General features: G+C 46.3%; 1 protein-coding gene and 1 long non-coding RNA gene across 51 annotated transcripts in view; one reads left to right on the forward strand and one right to left on the reverse strand.

Annotated features, from left to right (window-relative positions):
* Nucleotides 1-18,802, forward strand: part of LOC127492788 (uncharacterized) — a 123,827-nt gene that overhangs the window by 91,268 nt on the left and 13,757 nt on the right. Inside the window, exon 3 of the long non-coding RNA XR_007922555.2 lies at nt 1-18,802. This exon is cut by the window's right edge and continues 13,757 nt beyond it. This is a non-coding gene — a long non-coding RNA (uncharacterized lncRNA).
* Nucleotides 1-18,802, reverse strand: part of MEF2C (myocyte enhancer factor 2C) — a 176,004-nt gene that overhangs the window by 49,424 nt on the left and 107,778 nt on the right. The gene's annotated exons all lie outside the window — the stretch shown is intronic.

The raw sequence follows: 18,802 nt of genomic DNA on the forward strand, positions 1-18,802 counted from the left end.
ATTTATGAAGATAAGCATCTTGCTTCAGAAGCTGAACAATCTTTCGAAAGCAGGAAATCCACAGAGGAGTAGGAAGTGCAAGTGAAATGGACACTGCCGAGCAATGCGGTTTCTGAGAACAGTTCATAACCACACTCCCATGCTGGCGGGCAGGCGCTCAGGACGCTGCTGCTGCCAGACTCCGGCGTAGCTGGGAAGGGTCTGCCCAGGGCCTCTTCCATTTAGAATGTTTGGCACAGGTACCAAGACAGCGCGTGGGATGCCCTCACCCAGGATCAGAGTGCCTGGGGTTCGGGTCCCAGCTCCACTCCCAATTCCAGCTTCCTGCTGGTCTGTACCGTGGGAGCCAGTGGTGATGGCTCAAGAGGCTGAGTCTCTGGGAAGCCTAGACTGAGCTCCTGGCTCCAGACTGGCCTGGCTCAGCCCTGGCCATTGTGGACATTTGGGAAGTGAACCAGTGGACGGGAGCTCTCTCTCTCTGTCTCTCTTAGATAAATAAATCAATAAGATGCATTCAGAAAATAATGATTGAAACCCCAGTGCTATATCCGATACTGTCTTGTGCATTCAGGTTTTAGAAGAGCAGGCAATACAAATTCAAACCAGAAAACTCTGAACCGACCTATAACAGTCCATAGTTTCGTGGCAATTTCCCGCATGGCTCACTCAGATTGGGGGGAACGAAGATGCTAAGAAATCCCTCCATAGGTTTTAACAATCAAAACACTAAGTACTGCCCTGCTCTCCTGATATCACAGTCCTTCTCAGTTCTTGTTCTAGAAACGGAAAGACATGGAAATGCGGTGGATTTAGTACACTCAGAAGGTAGACTTTAATTAGGCAAGCAAATCATATGCAATACAGTGCTTGAGAGAATGAAACTGCACCAAAAGTATTCATTTGTGGTGCAAATTTTATAAAAAGTAGAAAATGCAAATCCTTGATGCTCATTCTAATCAGATATTGACTTCTGGGTGGCAAGAGCTGGAGGTTTTCACTCCCTGTTTTTATGCTTTTCCTTAAAAGAGAATCTTCAAAATTTGTTTATTTGAAAGGCAGAGTGACAGAGAGAGAGGGAGAGACAAAGAGAGAGAGATCATCCATATGCCGGCTCACTCCCCAAATGGCTGCAATAGCCAGGGCTGGCCAGGCTGAAACCAGCAGCCAGGAACTTCATCCCTGTGACCCATGTGGGTGGCAAGAACCCAAGTCCTTGGGCCACCATCTGCTGCCTTCCCAGGCACATCAGCAGGAAGCTGGATCAGAACTGTAGAGTAGCCTGGACTGGAACCAGCACCCCAATAAGGGAGCTGGGTGCTGCAAGTGGGGACTTACTCTGCTAGGGTCACAATGCCAGCCTCTTGAAGGAGACTCTCAATATTGGACTGAAAATTTTATTCACCAAATATTTCTTATGTTCAAATAATGGAAATAAAAGGCAATAAAGTTCTAAGGGACCTCTAGTGTACTAACATGAGGATGCATCCACCAACTTGGTCCCAAAAATACGTCATGTAGACATTCAGATGGCAATGGTTCCTAGAGTCATTGCACTTCAGTCCGGATGAGACCACCACGCCCTGTGGCCCTTCCACGCCCTCCAGGAGGAGGTAGGGAGGAACAGTGCAGCAGCAGAGCACCCTCCAAGCGCTCCTGGTCCTCTTCACAGAGACCCTCGCTTCTCTGACCGTCTGCTTCCTCCCTCACTCATGCACTCACTTTATTCTGTCTGCATTCTCTCCAGACCTTTATCACACAGTACCGCTCCTGTATGTGTTCGTCTTCTCTCTAGGTTGAGAGATCCTTACTCAGCAAAGCACCTTCCTGTATTCCCTTTGGAGTTTCGATACTGAATACGGCACAACGTCCTGCAGGAGCTCAAGAAAAGCTGGCGGATGAACAGGAAATCATTTCCACCTCACCGTGAAGCTAGGCAGAGGTTTTCCCACTTGACCCAGCTGCCTGCGTGGTGGGAGGCCCAGATGGTGGGGGGACCCCCGAGCCCTTGATGCTCATAAGTTAATCACTACAATGTGTCAGGTGTTGTCTGAGGTCTCCTGCATGCAAAGGTGCTTCCTGCCACACAGGTATGAGACCATTTGCTCCTGCGTTCTTCCTCCCACTGCCATGACCTCCAAGAGCCAGGGATGGCTTCCCAGGCATCTTGTGTCACCAGAGCTTAGCCCAGGGCCTGGCAGGTGCTAGGAGCTGAGTAACCGTTTGAAGCATGACAACAGATGGGAGTGGACGGATGAACAGAGCAGAGAAGAACCTTCAAATGTTCCAGGGGGAGAGTCAAAGTGCAGTAGTTTTGCAATGGCAAAAAAAATTTTTTTAACCATTTCATACTATTATTTCAAGGTATACTAAAACTCAGTGTTTTACTCTATCATAAATTTACTATTTGTTGAAATGTACAGTTTTTAAGTTAGAAATCATTGTAGTGTAAGGCATTATCTGTACCACATCTGAAATGGATAGAAATCAGGTTTTTTTAAAAAAATTATTGAATGCTGAGGGCCAGTGTTGTGGCATAGCAGGTAAAGCTGTCACCCACAATGCCTGCATCCCGTATGGGCACTGGTTCGTGTGCTGACTGTCCATTTCTGATCCAGTTCTCTATTAATGGCTGTGAAAAGCAGCGAAGAAGGGCCCCAGTGTTTGGGCCTCTGCACCCATGTAGGAGACTAACAGAAAGCTCTTGGCTTTGGCCTGGCCCAGTGCTGGCCATTGAGGCCATGTGTGGATTGAACCAGCAGATGGAAGATGGATCAATCTCTCTCTCTCTCTTGCACTCTCTCTTTCTCTCTCTGTAACTCTTTCAAAATAAATAATCTTTTAAAAATTATCGAAGATTAAAAATTGGGATTAACCCACCACTTGCAATGTTGGCATTTCCTATCAGAGCTCCAGTTGAGTCCTGACTGCTTTGCTCCCAATCCACCTCCCAGCTAACGTGCCTGGGCAGGGACCAGCTGATGGACCCTGCCGCCCATGTTGGGGACCTGGATGGAGTTCCTGGCTCCTAGCTTCAACAGGCCCAGCTGTAACCATTGTGGCCATTTGCAGAGTGAACCTTTGGATGAAAGATTCTCTCTCTCTTTCTGTCTCTCTCTCTCTCTCACTCTGCATTTCAAATAAATAAATCCCATTTTTAAAATGGGGGTATTTGAGGCTAGTGTTGTGGAGGAACAGGTTAAGCCATGGCCTACAATGCCGGCATCCTATATGGGCACCAGTTCTAGTACTGGCTGCTCTACTTCCACTAAATTCCCTACTGGGAAAGCAGTGGAAGATGGTCCAAGTCCTTGGGTCCCCATGCAAGTGCGAAACATGGATGAAGCTCCTGGCTCCTGGCTTTGACCTGACCCATCCCTGGCTGTTGTGGAGATTTGGGGAGTGAACCAGTGGATGGAAGATCTCTCTATCTCTCCTCTTTCTTTGCATTTCAAATAAATAAAATAAATCTTTAAAAATAGCAGTATTTGTTGAAATCTTTGAAGAAACAATATTATAAGCACATAGCTTCAGTGACCAAAGCAGCATTAGGAAAGAGGGTGAAGAATTCCAGATGGACAGAGACAAAGGGAGCAGCATTTTAGACAGAATGCAAAGGTTAGACAATGGAAAAGCAAAAGTTGGTAGAGCACGGGGACACTTTGTGAATGTGAGTCAGATACTAAAAATCTAAAGCAGGCATGTGTTAAAATTCCTGGGCAAAGCTCCTCTCTTTTCCCCTTCTTGGCTGCTCGTCTACTGATCTACTATCCTCTGGGCTCTGCCACTGGCCTTTTTCTGGGTCAGCTTAGCCTTGGAGGATTCATGGAAAATCAGAATGGTCCCAGGCCAATCCCATATCCAGGCCTCCTCAGGATAGGTCAGTGGTTTGGGGACTTTAAGGATTTGTCCACCACACCCCTCCTGGACGCTGGGCCCTGGGCCTGGGGCAGGACTGAGTCAGGAAGTCTGGCACGTGCTAGCCACAGCACACTCTGACGCCCTGGACCCAGGAGAGCTCCGGAGTCAAGTGAGGAACAGGATCTATTTCATGTGTAAGAGGCATGACAGCACACGCAGTTAATCCTCGCCATCTCCACGGAGTAGACACAGGCGCTGCAAACAAAGGCTGCAATCAAAGGCTCAAACTCTAGGTGGTCTGGATGATGGTGGTGGCTTCTTAAGGAAGAAAAAGACAAGTCCCAACTATAAATTAAACAAAGGTTGAGAAAGGGGAGAGGAGTAAATTAACAAGGATCAGGAAGCAGTTTTTTTTTTTTTTTTTCAAGCATAAAATGTGAAAGCAACTTCACATAGTAACCTTTTAAGCCTATGGCATTTTGCTTGCAAATGGGTTACTGGGACAGAAAAGCTGAATTTTGAGGCATGGATGCTTTAACAAGAATGCATCGGAGCATCTTTTATAAACCATTAATGACTTATTTTCACAAAAGAAGATGCGTGTGGGCACTCAGGGTAAGGTCACATCATTATTTTTGTTTCCATGCAAGCTCTCGTCAAGTCCCAAATGCCTTTTGGTTCACGCTGAGTCGCTGCATGATTAGTGCTTTGAGATGAGTGAAGCCCCCACCTCTACTCTCTGATTGAGCGGTCTGCCTGGGCTACTTCTCCACGCTACCACAGTTGCTCCTTTGATTTCCCACCATCTCCTCTGCCACATCATTTCTTCTCCCATTTATCTTGTTCTTTAAAGATTTATTTATTTGAAAGGCAAAGTTGGAGAGGGAGATATCTTCCATCTACTGGGTCATTCCCCAAATAATGGCAAAGGCTGTGGCTGACCGAAGCCAGGAGCCTGTAACTCCATCTGGGTATCCCACATAGGTGACAGGGGCCCAAGCTCCTGGGCCATCTTCCCCTGCTCTCCCAGGGACATTGGCAGGGCGCTAGATGGGAAGTGGAGCAGCTAGGATTTGCACCAGTGCTCCTATGGGATGCTGGCACTGCCAGTGACAGCTTAACCCACTGTATACCACAACACAGGCCTCTTCTCCCACTTACTGTTTTGCTTTCCAGCCTAACCCTGCTCCCGGTCCCCTCTCACTTCTCTCTTCCTGGCCAAGATCGCAACTTGGTTGTTTAACCCGGAAACTCAGACATCATTCCTGATTCCAACACTTACTGACTCAATTCCCCTCCCTCTTGCTGAGCGGTCGGTCATCTGTGATCTGTTTTTTGACCTTCCCCTCCCAGTCAACCTTCCTTGATACTTCTGGTGGGGTCCAATTAGAGCGTACATCTGTTGTACCGCTGTTCTTACAAATCTCCTGGGCTCGCAGCAGCTACACCCATTCCCGTGCACAGGAAGTCCTCCACCTGCCTCTCTAGCCACAGTATTCTCGTCTCTTCTCCAGCACGCCGAGTCGTGCCCAGTGGGACCTTTGCAGCATTTCCCAAGTCAGGCAGGTCCTCCAAGAACACGGCTTTGATACCTGTCATTCATACCTGCCTGGAATAGCTTTAGGTGCTCCTCTCTGCCACACAGACGGTAGCCAGGCTAAGACACCTATGGGCTAAACCCATCGTGGAACACTGCATTGCAGTTCATCCTCCAACACGTCTGCTTCATCACCAGTTAGTGAGAAACAGGTCCTGCCCCTATCCGAGGGGGCTTGTTTAATGTGTGTGTGTTCACTATGGGCTTTCAGACACCGCTCGCTGGATAAACGAACAGACTTGACACTTGTACTTTCTAATGATGACAGGCCAACTGAAATGAGTTGGGTGGTCTCCTAAGGTGACTGTTATTTGTGTTAATAAGATTATACCCACACCATGCAGGAGAAGGCTTTCTGCTAGGTTACAGCAGTCTTGGGGATGACTGTGGGACTGCTGCCCAGGACTCCCCACGGGAGCTGAGGACCAGTGGAGGCAACGCACAGGACCGCAGCCGGGGTGCGGAGGGTTGGGCCTCTTCATGCTCAGGCCTCCGTTGCAGCTCTGAGCCTTCTCTGGCTGCAGGTGCTCTGAGTCACCCCTACGAGGATGCAAACATTTGAGGATTCTAAGGTATTACAAGAGATGCTTTTGTGTATTCTCTTTCGCTTTTCCAGGAACAAGAACAATACTTTGAAGAATCCCTGTCGGGTGAGGGTCTTTATCACCAACTTCTTGGAAAAACAGAGTACACAAAGATACATAGAGCGATACGAAATGAAGATTTGAGCTCGGCAGCTGACTAACATGTCATGGCAATTGATCACACCTGCACCTGGGACGCGATCCCCATTTTCTCATCTCTGAGACGGCCAGGGACTCCCAAGATGAAGGCTAAATGGTTTTCTTCCCAAACACTCCCCACCCTAGCCCTCTGCTAGGCTGAAGGGAGGCCAAGAGCTCTAATGGGTTTGACCCCGGCCCATTTATCTCCCAGGGTGGCCCTTGGCTCGATGGGGAAACCCTTCTTGCTGTTCATTTTCAACATGGCAATTTTCATGCCTGAAGGCACGGGAGCACCATGCACCAGCAACAGATTTCAAGCCAAAGCAGCACCAACAAAATTCTACCCAGTTCTTCCGTGTTTCTCAAGTTCTCAAACGGCAGTTAGAGAAGATCTCAAGAAGCAAATCTGGATTGTGAAGAAAGATTTCACTTATGGCATCCTCAGTTTCTTCCCCTGTAATACCTGATATGCCCATCTTTCTTAATAATTCATTTCTGGGATCAGTGCTGTGGCATAGCAGGTAAAGCCGCCACCTGCAGTGCCAGCATCCCATATGGATGCCAGTTCAAGTCCCGGCTGCTCCACTTCTGATCCAGCTCTCTGCTATGGCCTGGGAAAGCAGTGGAAGATGGCCCAAGTCCTTGGGCCTCTGCACCCACGTGGGAGACCCAGAAGAAGCTCCTGGCTTCAGATCAGCGCAGCTCTGGCCATTGCGGCCAATTGGGGAGTGAACCAGCAGATGGAAGACCTCTCTCTCTCTGTCTTTCCCTCTCCCTCTCTCTGTGTAACTCTGACTTTCAAATAAATAAATCTTTAATAAAAAAATTCATTTCTGTCTCTTCCTAATAAAGTCATCTGTGGTCCACAAAGTGGCAAAAAGCCATTGCCTACTGGAACTTCACTTGCTTTTGGTTATTCAACTGTCCTTGGACAGCAACCATGCGAAAGGGCCTCTTACGTTCCACCTCCCAGCCAGCACGGCCTTTAAAGGCTCACCTAGATGCCACAGAGGGCTTTGCCTGGGCTGAGATAAGCTGTGTGAGGTCGTTCTCTGTTGCTGTGACAAAACACTAGAAGCGGGTACTTGTGAAGAAAAGAGGTTTATTCAGCTCAGTCTTCTCGAGGCTGAAGGTGCAAGACGGGGCAACCTCTTCTGTCTGGTCTACGTGGAGGACCCCTTGCTGGGTCACGACGAGGAGAAGAACAGGAAAGGGGCCTGGCTGCGTGCAGTGGCCTTGCTTCACAGCAACACACTCTCACTAGAGACTTGCTGGGCTTTTGCAGAAACCACCTAAACCCCTTCCCACGGCACTGCCCCCAGTGACCTGGTTATCATGCACCAACCCCCACCCCTTAACGTTCCAGCAGCTCAACACCAACACCCTGGGCACCAGCACACGGACCCTCGGGGACACGGAAACCATACCCAAACCACAGCCGCCGCCATTGCAGAGACTGCTTTTGACATGTTTGCACAGACGGCTGTGTTGCTTGAGCACGTAGAGAGACACGAGCGATCAGGAGTGCACAGCTCTGGTGGGGTTGTGTGGGGACAACTTAGAGAGCCACTGTGGCTGCCCCGTGGAGGGAAGGGTACCTCTGTGTTAGAAATAAAGTCCGTGAGAGGAGACACTTTGTCTTTTTCATCCCTGCACCCACAGCAATTTGGACGTGCCCAGTGCATGGATGACAATAAATATTATTGCTGTTAATTAAAAAAAAAATGGAATCCGAGCCTGAAGTGACAGAGGTTCTTATGCAACATGGAATCACGAAAGAGGGGCTAACATTGTGGCACAGTGGGTTAAGAGGCTCCCTGTGACTCTGGCATCCCTTATGAGTGCCGGTTCGAGTCCCAGCTGCTCCACTTCTCATCCGGGTCCCTGATAATGCACTGAGATAGTAGCAGAAGACGGCCCAAGTGCTTTGGCCCCTGCCACGCACAAGGGAGACCCAGGTGGAGTTCCTGGCTTCAGCCTGACCCACACTGAGTTCCAGCCTCTTGGCTTCAGCCTGACCCACATGGAGTTCCAGCCTCTTGGCTTCAGCCTGACCCAGCGCTGGCTGTTGTGGCCATTTGAGGAGTGAACCAGTGGATGGAAGCGCTCTCTCTCTCTCTCTCTCTAACTGCCTTTCAGATAAATAACACAATAAGGGCGGTTATTAAGTCTGTACCTAGGGTGCTCGCTGCTTTTACCCCAAACAACAACCACCCTCAACCCCACCACGCCTAATCCTCATACATGAATTTCAGAGCACAAAAGGAATGAATCTCGTGGACGAGAGAGTTACAGGCTCCCCCGGAGCTGTGCAGTGCACATTTATTGCATTTATTGTTTCTATCTGTATTCTCGTTCTGAGCTCATTTTCTAGATCATAAGACTCTTGCAGACAGGAAGCCTTTTGAGGACTTTCTATCCTGGCAACAGGCACTGTGACTGTTAGCAGAAGGTTGCAGCAGATTGCCTGGTGCTTCGGGCCAGGTGTCCCGCAGCAGAATCCTGCTAGGGAGAGCCCGGCGCCATGCACTGAAGGGGCTCAGACAGACTAAGCAGCCGCTCTTGGCTGGGACTGCAAACCTTCCCTCCTTGACTGCTGAGCCACCTCTCTCCTCTCAGCATAAGTAATGTTCCTTAGGTCTGTCAACGCCTGGCAGCCTCGGTCCAGAGCCCTACTGTTATTACTTGTCTCTTCCGATGTAAAACCTCTCCTGAGAATCGGTTAATGTAGTATTCATGCTTTCACTTTACTGGCTGATGCATGGGCAAACGTTCTGTGTAACTGAGAGTATCCAAGACTGGTGGGTGTCTGGTTGCTGGCCAGGGGGTGGGCCAGTTAAGCCAGTAGGCCAAATGTCGCAGAGGGCCTCGCCAGATCTGCTCCTGTGCACAGGAAATAAGGATGGACCTTGGTAAACAGGAGGCCAGAAAGGCCAGGAGGCAGGCAGAGATCTGGGGAAAAGGCTCCTCGAAGTTCAAAGGGCGGGCTTGGAGGTAGAAGCTGTTAGGTTTATAGGATGTTGTTAACCAGTCAGGAAACAAACCCACGTCTACCCTGCTTGCATTAGGCAGCAGCAAGTCCCAGGCTGGATCTCCAAAGTGCACAGCAGTAAACTTGCAATGCACCTGTGTTTCCTCTCTGCAAGTAATTTTATACTTTCACCTCTCGCCTGCCTCTGCTGTCACATGATCAGATACCTGAGGGAAAGACAGGGTGGAATCCACGAGCCCTCTAAAGCTATTATCCACCACCACAAAACTATTGTTTTGAAAATACTATTGATTTGAAATACTATCAACACTATTGATTTGAAAATAAGTGGAGGATCTTACGTTCTGACGGAATAAAGTTTGGTAGCACTGCATTTTGTTAAAATGATCAATTAAGGAGACAGAGAGAGAGGAAGGGAGGGAGGGAGGAGAGAAACATTGAGAGAGGAGAGAGAGAGAGAGAGAAAGAAAGAGAGAGAGAATAGGAATATGAGTCTGCCACCCATTGGATCACTTTATAAACACCCACAACAGCCAGGGTCTAGCTCAGGCTGAAGCCAAAGGGATTCAGGAACTCAATCCAGGTCTCCCAGGTTGGCATCTGGGACCTAAGTACCTAAGCCATCACCATTGCCTCCCAAGGTCTGAATTCGCAGGAAATTGGTGATGGTGTTAGGATACAAACCCAGGTACTCCAGTGTGAGATGTGAGCATCTTAACCAGTGTCTTAACTGCCAGGAAAACCACCTGTCCCATAACTGGTTTCCTTTTTCTTTTCTAAGATTTATTTATTTAAAAGAGAGAGAGAGGGAGAGAGCAAGCTGGAGAGAGAGAGAGAGAGAGAGAGATTGGTTGATTGTCCACCTGCTGTTTTACTTCCCAAATGGCCACATCAGTCAGGGCTGGGCCAGACTCAAATGAGGAGCCAAGAATTCCATCTGTGTTTCCAAGAGGGTGGCAGGGGTCCGAGTATTTGGGCCGTCTCCTGCCACCTTCCCAAGTCCATCAGCAGGGAGTTGGATTGGAAGTAGGGCAGCTGGGATTGAACTCTGCTCCGATATGAGATGACGCTGTTGCAGGCAGTGGCTTAACCTGTTGTGACACAATGCTGGCCCCTGCCTGTATTTTTTCAGTGATGAGGGAGCTACAGGTAATTAAAAGGTGCTTAGAAATAAGTGTGCTTCAAAGTCTTCAGCCAGTGGCTCAGTCCTGGCCTCCTTTCAAGGCCTGTGCTATGTACACTAAACACACAGACATCGTCGCGGCTGCCTGCCACAGTCCCCACGTGGCACAGCCACCCCTGTGTGCATGCCTCTGTCCCCACCCTTGATCCAGCTCTGGTAGGCAGCACTGTGCCTTCTACCCTGGGTATCTCTGGAACCTGGGGGGGCACAGGGCCCTTCTACCTGCACAGACTGATGTGAATTCAGAGTTCATTAATCAAAGGATCTCTGTTTGCTTTCTTAACAATGTAATTATTTCCAGCTGGTGGCAGAAAAATCGCCAAACAGAGGATTCCTAGGATTGACATCAACAGTGCCAGTAGCCTTTTGGAGTCAGGACCCTCTGCTGAACGTCCCCAGGGGGCCTGCCCTCTGGTTTCCTGGCTCATTTGTTACTGGAGGTTGCTGTCTCCTGGCCTCACACTGTCATTTCTGTCACGTTATGGTATTAAGGAAACGAACCTGTCCCATTATGAGTTAGAAATAGACAGGACGCAAGTCACGGTCAGAAAGACTCAGAAATGGCCTAAAGTACCTTCCGTTAAAGCAAAGTGGAGTTTTTCTTAATTTGGAGATTAAATTCTTAGAATATAATTCGTAGGAAATGTTTTGGAAAACCTACTATTATTCATATTACATGCTGATCCAGGCCTATATAGACCAAGTTACCCTATTACTTTATAGATAGGTTTAAATTTCTGAAGTATGCTTCCCAAATGAGTGAACTAAAAGCTAAAATCTAAGTCATTTCAATGTACTTCCCTTAGACTGTGAATGTAATCATACAACCATATGAACCCCAGAATCTTCGACCAATTCGTCATGCATAAAATCCCATTTCCCACGACTTCACTGGCTACACAGCCAGCATTATTCTTAGCTTCTATGTTCAGTCACTTCAGGATGCTCTGAAAGCCAGAGAGAGAACCTTGAGAAACGGCAAACAGGGACAGAGAAACATGAAGAAATGTGGTAACATGAATGAGAGAGTTTAAATAAATCAGAGCGAGGGAGGAGGAGAAAAAAGATATTGGGACGGACAGCGGAGGAAGGCGGGGAGGGAGAAAGGGCAGGAATGAGAAGGGGAGAATTTTGGGGTGTTGTGCAAGACAGGGAGGGCCAAAAATAATCAAGTGAGCGCATGAAGTGATCCCTTGGCATGGAAGCTGGCCGCTCACGGCGTCTGGCTCAGCACTTTACGACCTAACATAAAGCTTTATCACAGGCCATCAGCAGTTTTGTTCACCCTGATATCCACCCGGGCAGTGGCTCCGCACCTGTTGTCTTGCTCGGTGAAGGCCACGTGGATGCTGACAGCCCACAGCCCGCCCTGTCCTCTGGCCCCAGATGGCCTTTTCTGGACAGTTTTTCTGGGCTTGGGCTCCTGGCCCCTGTGGTGTTCAGCTGCCTGCTTTTTCAGTCATGATGGCTTCGGTAATTTCGGGCATTATCAGGGGAAATGTACCGTACCCTGATTTTTTTAAGTCTGGTATTTCAATTTTCACCACTAAGAAAATCTCAGTGATTTTGTTAGTTCAATGGTGAGCATAAGGACCTTGAATTTGCACCATCATTTCTTCCATGTTCTTCATTAGGTAATTATAAAAACAGCATTTCCTCCTCTAAGGCATAGAGAGGAAATTAAACCAGTCTTCTCTCACTATCAAAATATTAATTTTCGTAATATTTTAATGGACTCTGTTCCTGGGCACTGACACCCACCGTTTATTGAGCTTCTGCATGCGCCAGGGCCTGAGCAGGCAGCTGGGCGGGGATCTGTTTTTAACCCTGGGAACCGCTCTTCCACCAGCACCGCCATCCTGCAGAGGAGGAAGAGGCGCCACGGTGTGGTTTGGGAACTTGCTGAAGTCCACAGAGTGAGTCAGCGGTGGAACCAAGCTTATAACCCACGTGTGAGCGCCAGACTTTACTCCCTCAGCTGCTTCGCGGACTGCTTTGCCTCTGTCAGCTAGTCTAACCATAAACGGCCGCCGAAACCATGTCTGCGCAGCCTTTGCACACATCGGAGGGGGCCGCAAAAACGTTCGTGGGAAGATGGAACCCAAAGTTGTTTACTCCTGTGCAAAAAATTCTGCAACCCATGTACCATCTTTCAGAATGCAGGTTTTCCACGAATTAATTGAAGATCATTTGTATGGATGGATTTCAAGAAAAATGTCCTGCACCAAAATAAACTTATCTTTTAATTCCATTTTCCACAAGTGCTTTGGAGTGGCCTCACATGCATAGCTAGAATTGTTGAAATATCTGGAAGACCTTTTTTTTTTTCTATAAAGACATGTACAAATTTGTAAAAGAATTTATCATCTTACCTACCATGTTTTTCCTTTGTAGTCTCCACTGGCTAGAAGGGAAAGCCCTTTTGACAATATTTCCGTAGCACGTTCCCCGCTAAAATGCAGTATAAACCAAAGGGGGAAATGTTGCTACATTTTCAGTTCCTACACTCCCAAGACTAAAAACATCCAAAGAAGTCCCTTTTAATAGCATTCAGGCTGCGCCTCCCTGAGCAAAACGAAGGGCAGGTTATCACCATTATTAAACGATTTCTAGTAGAAACCATGCCTCTCCGTCACTAAGGAAAAAATCGGCTTCATTTTGGGCTCCTGTAGTCTTTGTGATCCACGAGGTTACTGCGCAGCGACCCGTTTCAATCTCTAGGAGCAGATAAGGGATGCAGACGCTGGCACCTACAGAGCTATGTTTTAGCTGGGGTTGAGGAGATAGACAGGGCCAACAAGAAAAATGTGTGCTTTTATGGAGAAACGATTGTTTCTCTCTGGGCAAAGCTCTGGGATCCTGCTCTCTTGTGCACTGCAAATATTCTTTTTTTAAATCATGGGGGATGTAAATGCTTCCCTCTGTTTTCCTAAAAGATGCAGATCAAACTGTGCTATTTTATGGACTGGAGCATGGGAGAAGTACAAGAAAAACGACTGCAAAACTTCCTAAGTTTTCCCAAAAGTCCTGAGGAAGGCATAGCGAGAGGCAATCTTCTTAAGTGGAAACTTCCCCCAGGCTCAAGGAAGACGGGAACACTACAGGGCAGCGTCACGAACCACAGACACTTGGGATTTTCTTCTTGTCAGAAAATCTGCAGTATTGGTAAAAGGCTGGGGCCGGGCTGCGGGGACCTGACTCAGCAGAGAGAATGCCACCCACGGCCACCGAGCGGCTGTGCACAGCAGCACGGCGTCTGTTTTCTCTGGAGGCCTCCCACAGGCAGGCCCGCACCCGCGTCTCTCAGACAGGAAACTGGGTTTCTTGAAGATCGGGATGTAAAAAGTTGTATAACATTGAGAAGGCAGTTTACAATTATGATGCTTGGCCGTTTCCACGGGCTTACGGTCAACTTTCTGTTGAATAAATAATCCTGACCACATATTAACCACCCAGTAGTTCTAAAGTGCCTCAAACAGCCATCACCCTTATTCTAAAGACTCCCGTTTCTTTTTAAAGATCACTGTTCAAAGATGAGGGGAAATGGTGCGATGAAAGGAGGAAGCAAGACCAGGTTCTGAGGCTGCTTCCACGAGGTAATGCACACTATTGACTGATGATCAAAGGAGCTCAGTCTATACTGAGATCAAGTGTGAGGTTCACAGAGCTTGGCTGGACGAGCTGCAGACACTTTTCTCCCTCTTATTTCATTACTTTATTGTGGAAGCCAAAGGAATACAGAGCAATCGATGAGCATCTTGTTGACCTGCACAGGAACCTGCACACAGAGGAATGGAAACTCTCTATGTGAACGCATCTGCTGGGACCTGCATCTCACGTTAACTGCAGGCCTACGTGCAGGCAGTGAGGCATGCGTGTTAATACTGTAAGAAGCTAAGATTTGTGAAAGGAACTCCAGAATGATTTCTGGGTAGATGTATTTTTGCATAGCTATTTTTATTTTTCCCCACCTCTAGAAGGAAATATTTCATTTTGGTAATCTGGACCCCGGGAAAGTTAGACCATTGCATGTGGGGTTGTTTGCAAACTGATGGTGGTATCCAATGGAAAATAAATTTCTTCCCCTAGTTAAAAAGTGACAATTTGCTATCCTATAATGTACCACAGGTTCTATACTACAAACAAAACCTCTCATCTTCGCAGGAATTCCATTTTGTGAAGTGCTGAAATGTTTCCCTCTTTCTTCTAAGACTGATCAGCAAGTGCCCTGATTTCAATGCCCAGACATCAGGTGCAGAGGGCAGAGCTATCCATCTGCTGCAACCCCCCCAAGTACAAATGAGGCTCGGTTCTTCTCGGCCAAGTCTTCACAGACATAGGTGTGGCTCAAGACAAACACTGGCAGCTTAGAAATGATATCCTTTCCCCAGTAGCAATGTACATTGTGGGTATGTGACTGGAATATGTAAAACACCTGTTCACCTGGAGCTGAGCCAAACGTGTAAAACCTTAGAGTGTGCTTGGCTCACTTCCAAGAGTAGGTATCACTCCTGCCATCAAACTACTGAGGGCGCCAGGGCAAAGATACTTCAAGTTTCACACCAGAAGCTCTGCTGGATCTATATATTTTATTGTTAACAATATCATCACACAAAACACTGCTGACTAGCTACAGTTTTAATGAAATTGATGATTTTTTTTTTCTTAGAAAAGGAACTGGCAGCATACAGGCACTCTTCGCTTAGCTTTGCTCATTCCTTGCATTGTCTTCAAAATCTCAGGCAACCCCTCACTCTCTCCCTCCTCCTTCTCTCCACCTCTTGCTCGCTCTCTTTGTCTAACTGTGCTCTCTGGGCGACAGGAGTTCCAGGGGGACACCAGGGAAAGAACCTCCTAACCCTCGACCCGAGTTCACAGAACTTGGGGGAGCCCTTCTATTCAACAGGGTTTCATCTATTTTTTTTCCAACTCTATTTTGACTTAGAATTACTCTGTGACTGCCAGAGTTTCCCTTTATCAACCTTTTTCCTAGTTTTAAAATACACACAGGGTGAGGCTGTCATCTCAGAAGAATTTCATAACTATTATATAAGAAGTAGTTGTCTATATGTAATCATCTATAAAACGTGATATTTTGTTTGACTGTGAGCCCAAAATATACTAATGATTTCAGCACCCAAAGTGTATTATGTATGTGTACGTATGTGCATTAGAGTAAAAGTTAAAAAATTTGCCTAAATTTATACACACAGGAAGGAATAGCAAGGAAGGACATACAAGTGTATCAGAATCATGTGCCCAACATGTGCTAATGGCTTTACTGGAGTCTTCAAAAATTTCATGGAAAATGTGTATTATGGGGGCAGCTGGTTAAGCTGATGCCTGCATCCCACAGGAGCATCAGTTCAAGTCCTTCTACTCTACTTCCAATTTAGCTCCCAGGTAATGTGCCTGGGAAAGCCGGGGAAGATGGCGTAAGTCCTTGGGCCCTGGACGGAGTTCCATGCTCCTGGCTCTGGTCTGGCCCAGCCCTGGTCGTTATGGCCATTTGAGGGAGAGAACCAGTAGATGGAAGGTTCATCTTTCTCTGTCTCTCTCTGTTGCTCTTTCAAATAAATCTTTAAAAAATGTGCATTATGAACAAAGTATACATTGATTTCAAAATTTTTTGCTCCAAAGTGAATTTATCTTTTATTTGATTTTCTATGAACTTCCTGAAAACCTTTTGTGTATGCACATTACGTAGGTTAATTCTTACAGAATGACAAAACATGACACCTATTACCCACATTTTACTGAACAGAAAGCTGAATTTCAGCGGCCGATCATACACACGTGCAAGATCAGAGTTTATAAAGTGGTCGAAACCAGACTTGTCTGACTGTAAAATCTGTGTCTACCCTTTCCTGCATAACACACTGTCTTCCAATGAGAAAGCTGGACTCTCAGATGATGTGGAAAATGTCATGGTTTTTACAGTTGACAGTCGTGTATTAGATCCAGAACCCTGACCTGTTCAGGTGGTCATTAAAATTGCACAGACTTCATTAGGAAATTTTAAATTAACTGATTTTGGTTTCTCAATGTAGAAAAAAAGCTTACAACAATCTAAACTATGTCTCCCAGAGTCTCTACAATTCACTTCTTTAACATACTACATGTGATAGTCCTCAGAGAAATAGTGAAATTACGTTTGTATTTCAAAAACACCTTGTTTTATAAAACTAGATGTTTACAGGTTGACATAAATGGCTTAAACTATGTAACTACAGTGAAAGGTTTACACAAAACTTAAAATATTTTGATATTTCTACTTTTTCATAACTACAGTGCTTTACCCAAAGAGTTACCATGTCCCAGCAGACTCTTCTTGAGGAATTGGTCACCATCACACTATTCTTCATGGGAACTCAGAGCATCTTTTTCATATCTGTTCTATTCCTTCTAATTCTACCCCAAACACTCAGAGCACCTGATTGACCTGTTTCCGCCTCTTCACTGACCTTGTCCTCTCTGAACATTCTCTGAGATCAAGTGAATATCTTTTGCTTTGTGACTTTCTTCTTGTGACTCTTGGCATAGCCATGTTTTGAAAGCTTCGTCCACAGCCTCCTTTTCAATTCATGTCCATTTTCCTGCCAGAAAATGACCATTGACCTTGGCTGCCTTCCCTAAATTTAAATACTGTACTTCCTTGTGTTATTATTGATTACATACCATCATCATCACCATCATCATGGTGGTGACTGTCATCATCCCCACCTGTGTGTCAGACTCCGTCCCAAGCATTTTATAAATGTTCATTCATTTAATTCCTGTATCTGTGTACCAAGTACAATTATCAAGCCCATTTACCAAAGATGATGACATAGAAAAGCTAAGTAATTTGCCCAGGAACAAGCACAGTAAGAACTCAGCCTGCAGAACCCACTGGGCTCGGCTGCTTCCCTGGCCAGGCCATCGTTCTTGCTGTGTTATTCTGTCCTGCTGATTGTCATGTGTAGTTTCTGTCTCAACTGGACTGCAAGTGTTGTGAGGTCACGGGACAGGTCTTCAAAACTGCTGTCTCTCCTAGCATTGCTAGAGTTACGTACATCCTAGGAACCCAATCATTCATTACTGGTTGAATGAAAATACCTACAAATAAAAGTGCAAGTAAAATTGTAAGACACAGACACGGAGGGGTTGGGCGGGGTGGCACACGGGTTAGGCTGCCACTTGGGACGTGTATCAGAGCACGCAGCTACTCTGCTTTGGATCCTGAGGCGGCAGCTGGGAAACAGCAGAGGAGGGCCTAGGGTTGTGAGTTCCTGCACCTGTGTGGGACACAGGGCTGGGGCTCCTGGTTCCTAGTTTCAGTCTGGCCTAGGCCCCGCTGCTGGGACCATTTGGGGAGCAAACCAGTGGATGGAAGATCTCTCTCTGTCACTCTACCTTTCAAATATGTCAATAAACCAATCTCTAAAAAAATACATATTGAATGAAAGGCCACTTTTAGATTTGCAGGTAAAAATATAATTACAACTTTGCATGTTTTAATGAATTCACAGAATAAATCCAATTTCCACTAATGAAATGGTTATATTAATATCTTTTTTTTTTTTTAAAGATTTATTATTTATTTGGAAGGCAGAGTTAGAGAGGCAGAAGCAGAGGGAGAGGGAGAGAGAGGTCTCCCATCCGCTGGTTTACTCCCCAAATGACCACAACAGCCTGAGCTGTGCCGATCTGAGGCCAGGAGCCAGGAGCTTCTTCTGGGTCTCCCACGTGGGTGCAGGGGCCCAAGCACTTGGACCACCTTCTACTGCTTTCCCAGAGCATTAGCAGAGAGCTAGATCAGAAGTGGAGCAGCTGGGACGTGAACTGGCGCCCATAATGGAACGCCAGCACTGTGGGTGGGGCTTTATCTGTTATACCACAGCACTGGCTCCTATATTAATATCTTAGCTATTTAATAGTTTTGACTGTCCTTATAAATAATCATTCGATGCATAAAATAAGCATACTTCCTCATTTCAACTAACTTGCTTAGATCACTTTGGCTTGTATTACAGATAAATAATATGGTAGACATTTCAAATCCCCACTGACTAGGAGGTAGTCAAATCAATATCAGCTACATAATACATAAAGGATGGATGCAAATTTTATAGCAAAGAAATTAATAATTAATTTATATCTGTTTACTGTAACAAAAATTTGTCGTCAGCTTTTTCTGAAGTTTAACAATGCTTAAGGCAAGACTGATAAATCACACGTAAAATATCATTGTTTAAGGTAAACATGGCATTAAAACAAACATGTTTTTAATGTTTATGAATTTTATACAATCTATAATATATGGTAACTCATGCACTGTTCTTTCTATTTGATAGTATAGCACAGCCACTATAGTTCATATCACTATTATATCAAGCAATTTCAGTATTTTTTTTTATTTCAGCAATTAAAAAGGGCCAAAATTTTCCAGATTACAAAGGTCTGGT

This window comes from Oryctolagus cuniculus, chromosome 14 (genome assembly GCF_964237555.1).
Source record: "Oryctolagus cuniculus chromosome 14, mOryCun1.1, whole genome shotgun sequence".
In the NCBI taxonomy this organism is placed as follows: domain Eukaryota; kingdom Metazoa; phylum Chordata; class Mammalia; order Lagomorpha; family Leporidae; genus Oryctolagus; species Oryctolagus cuniculus.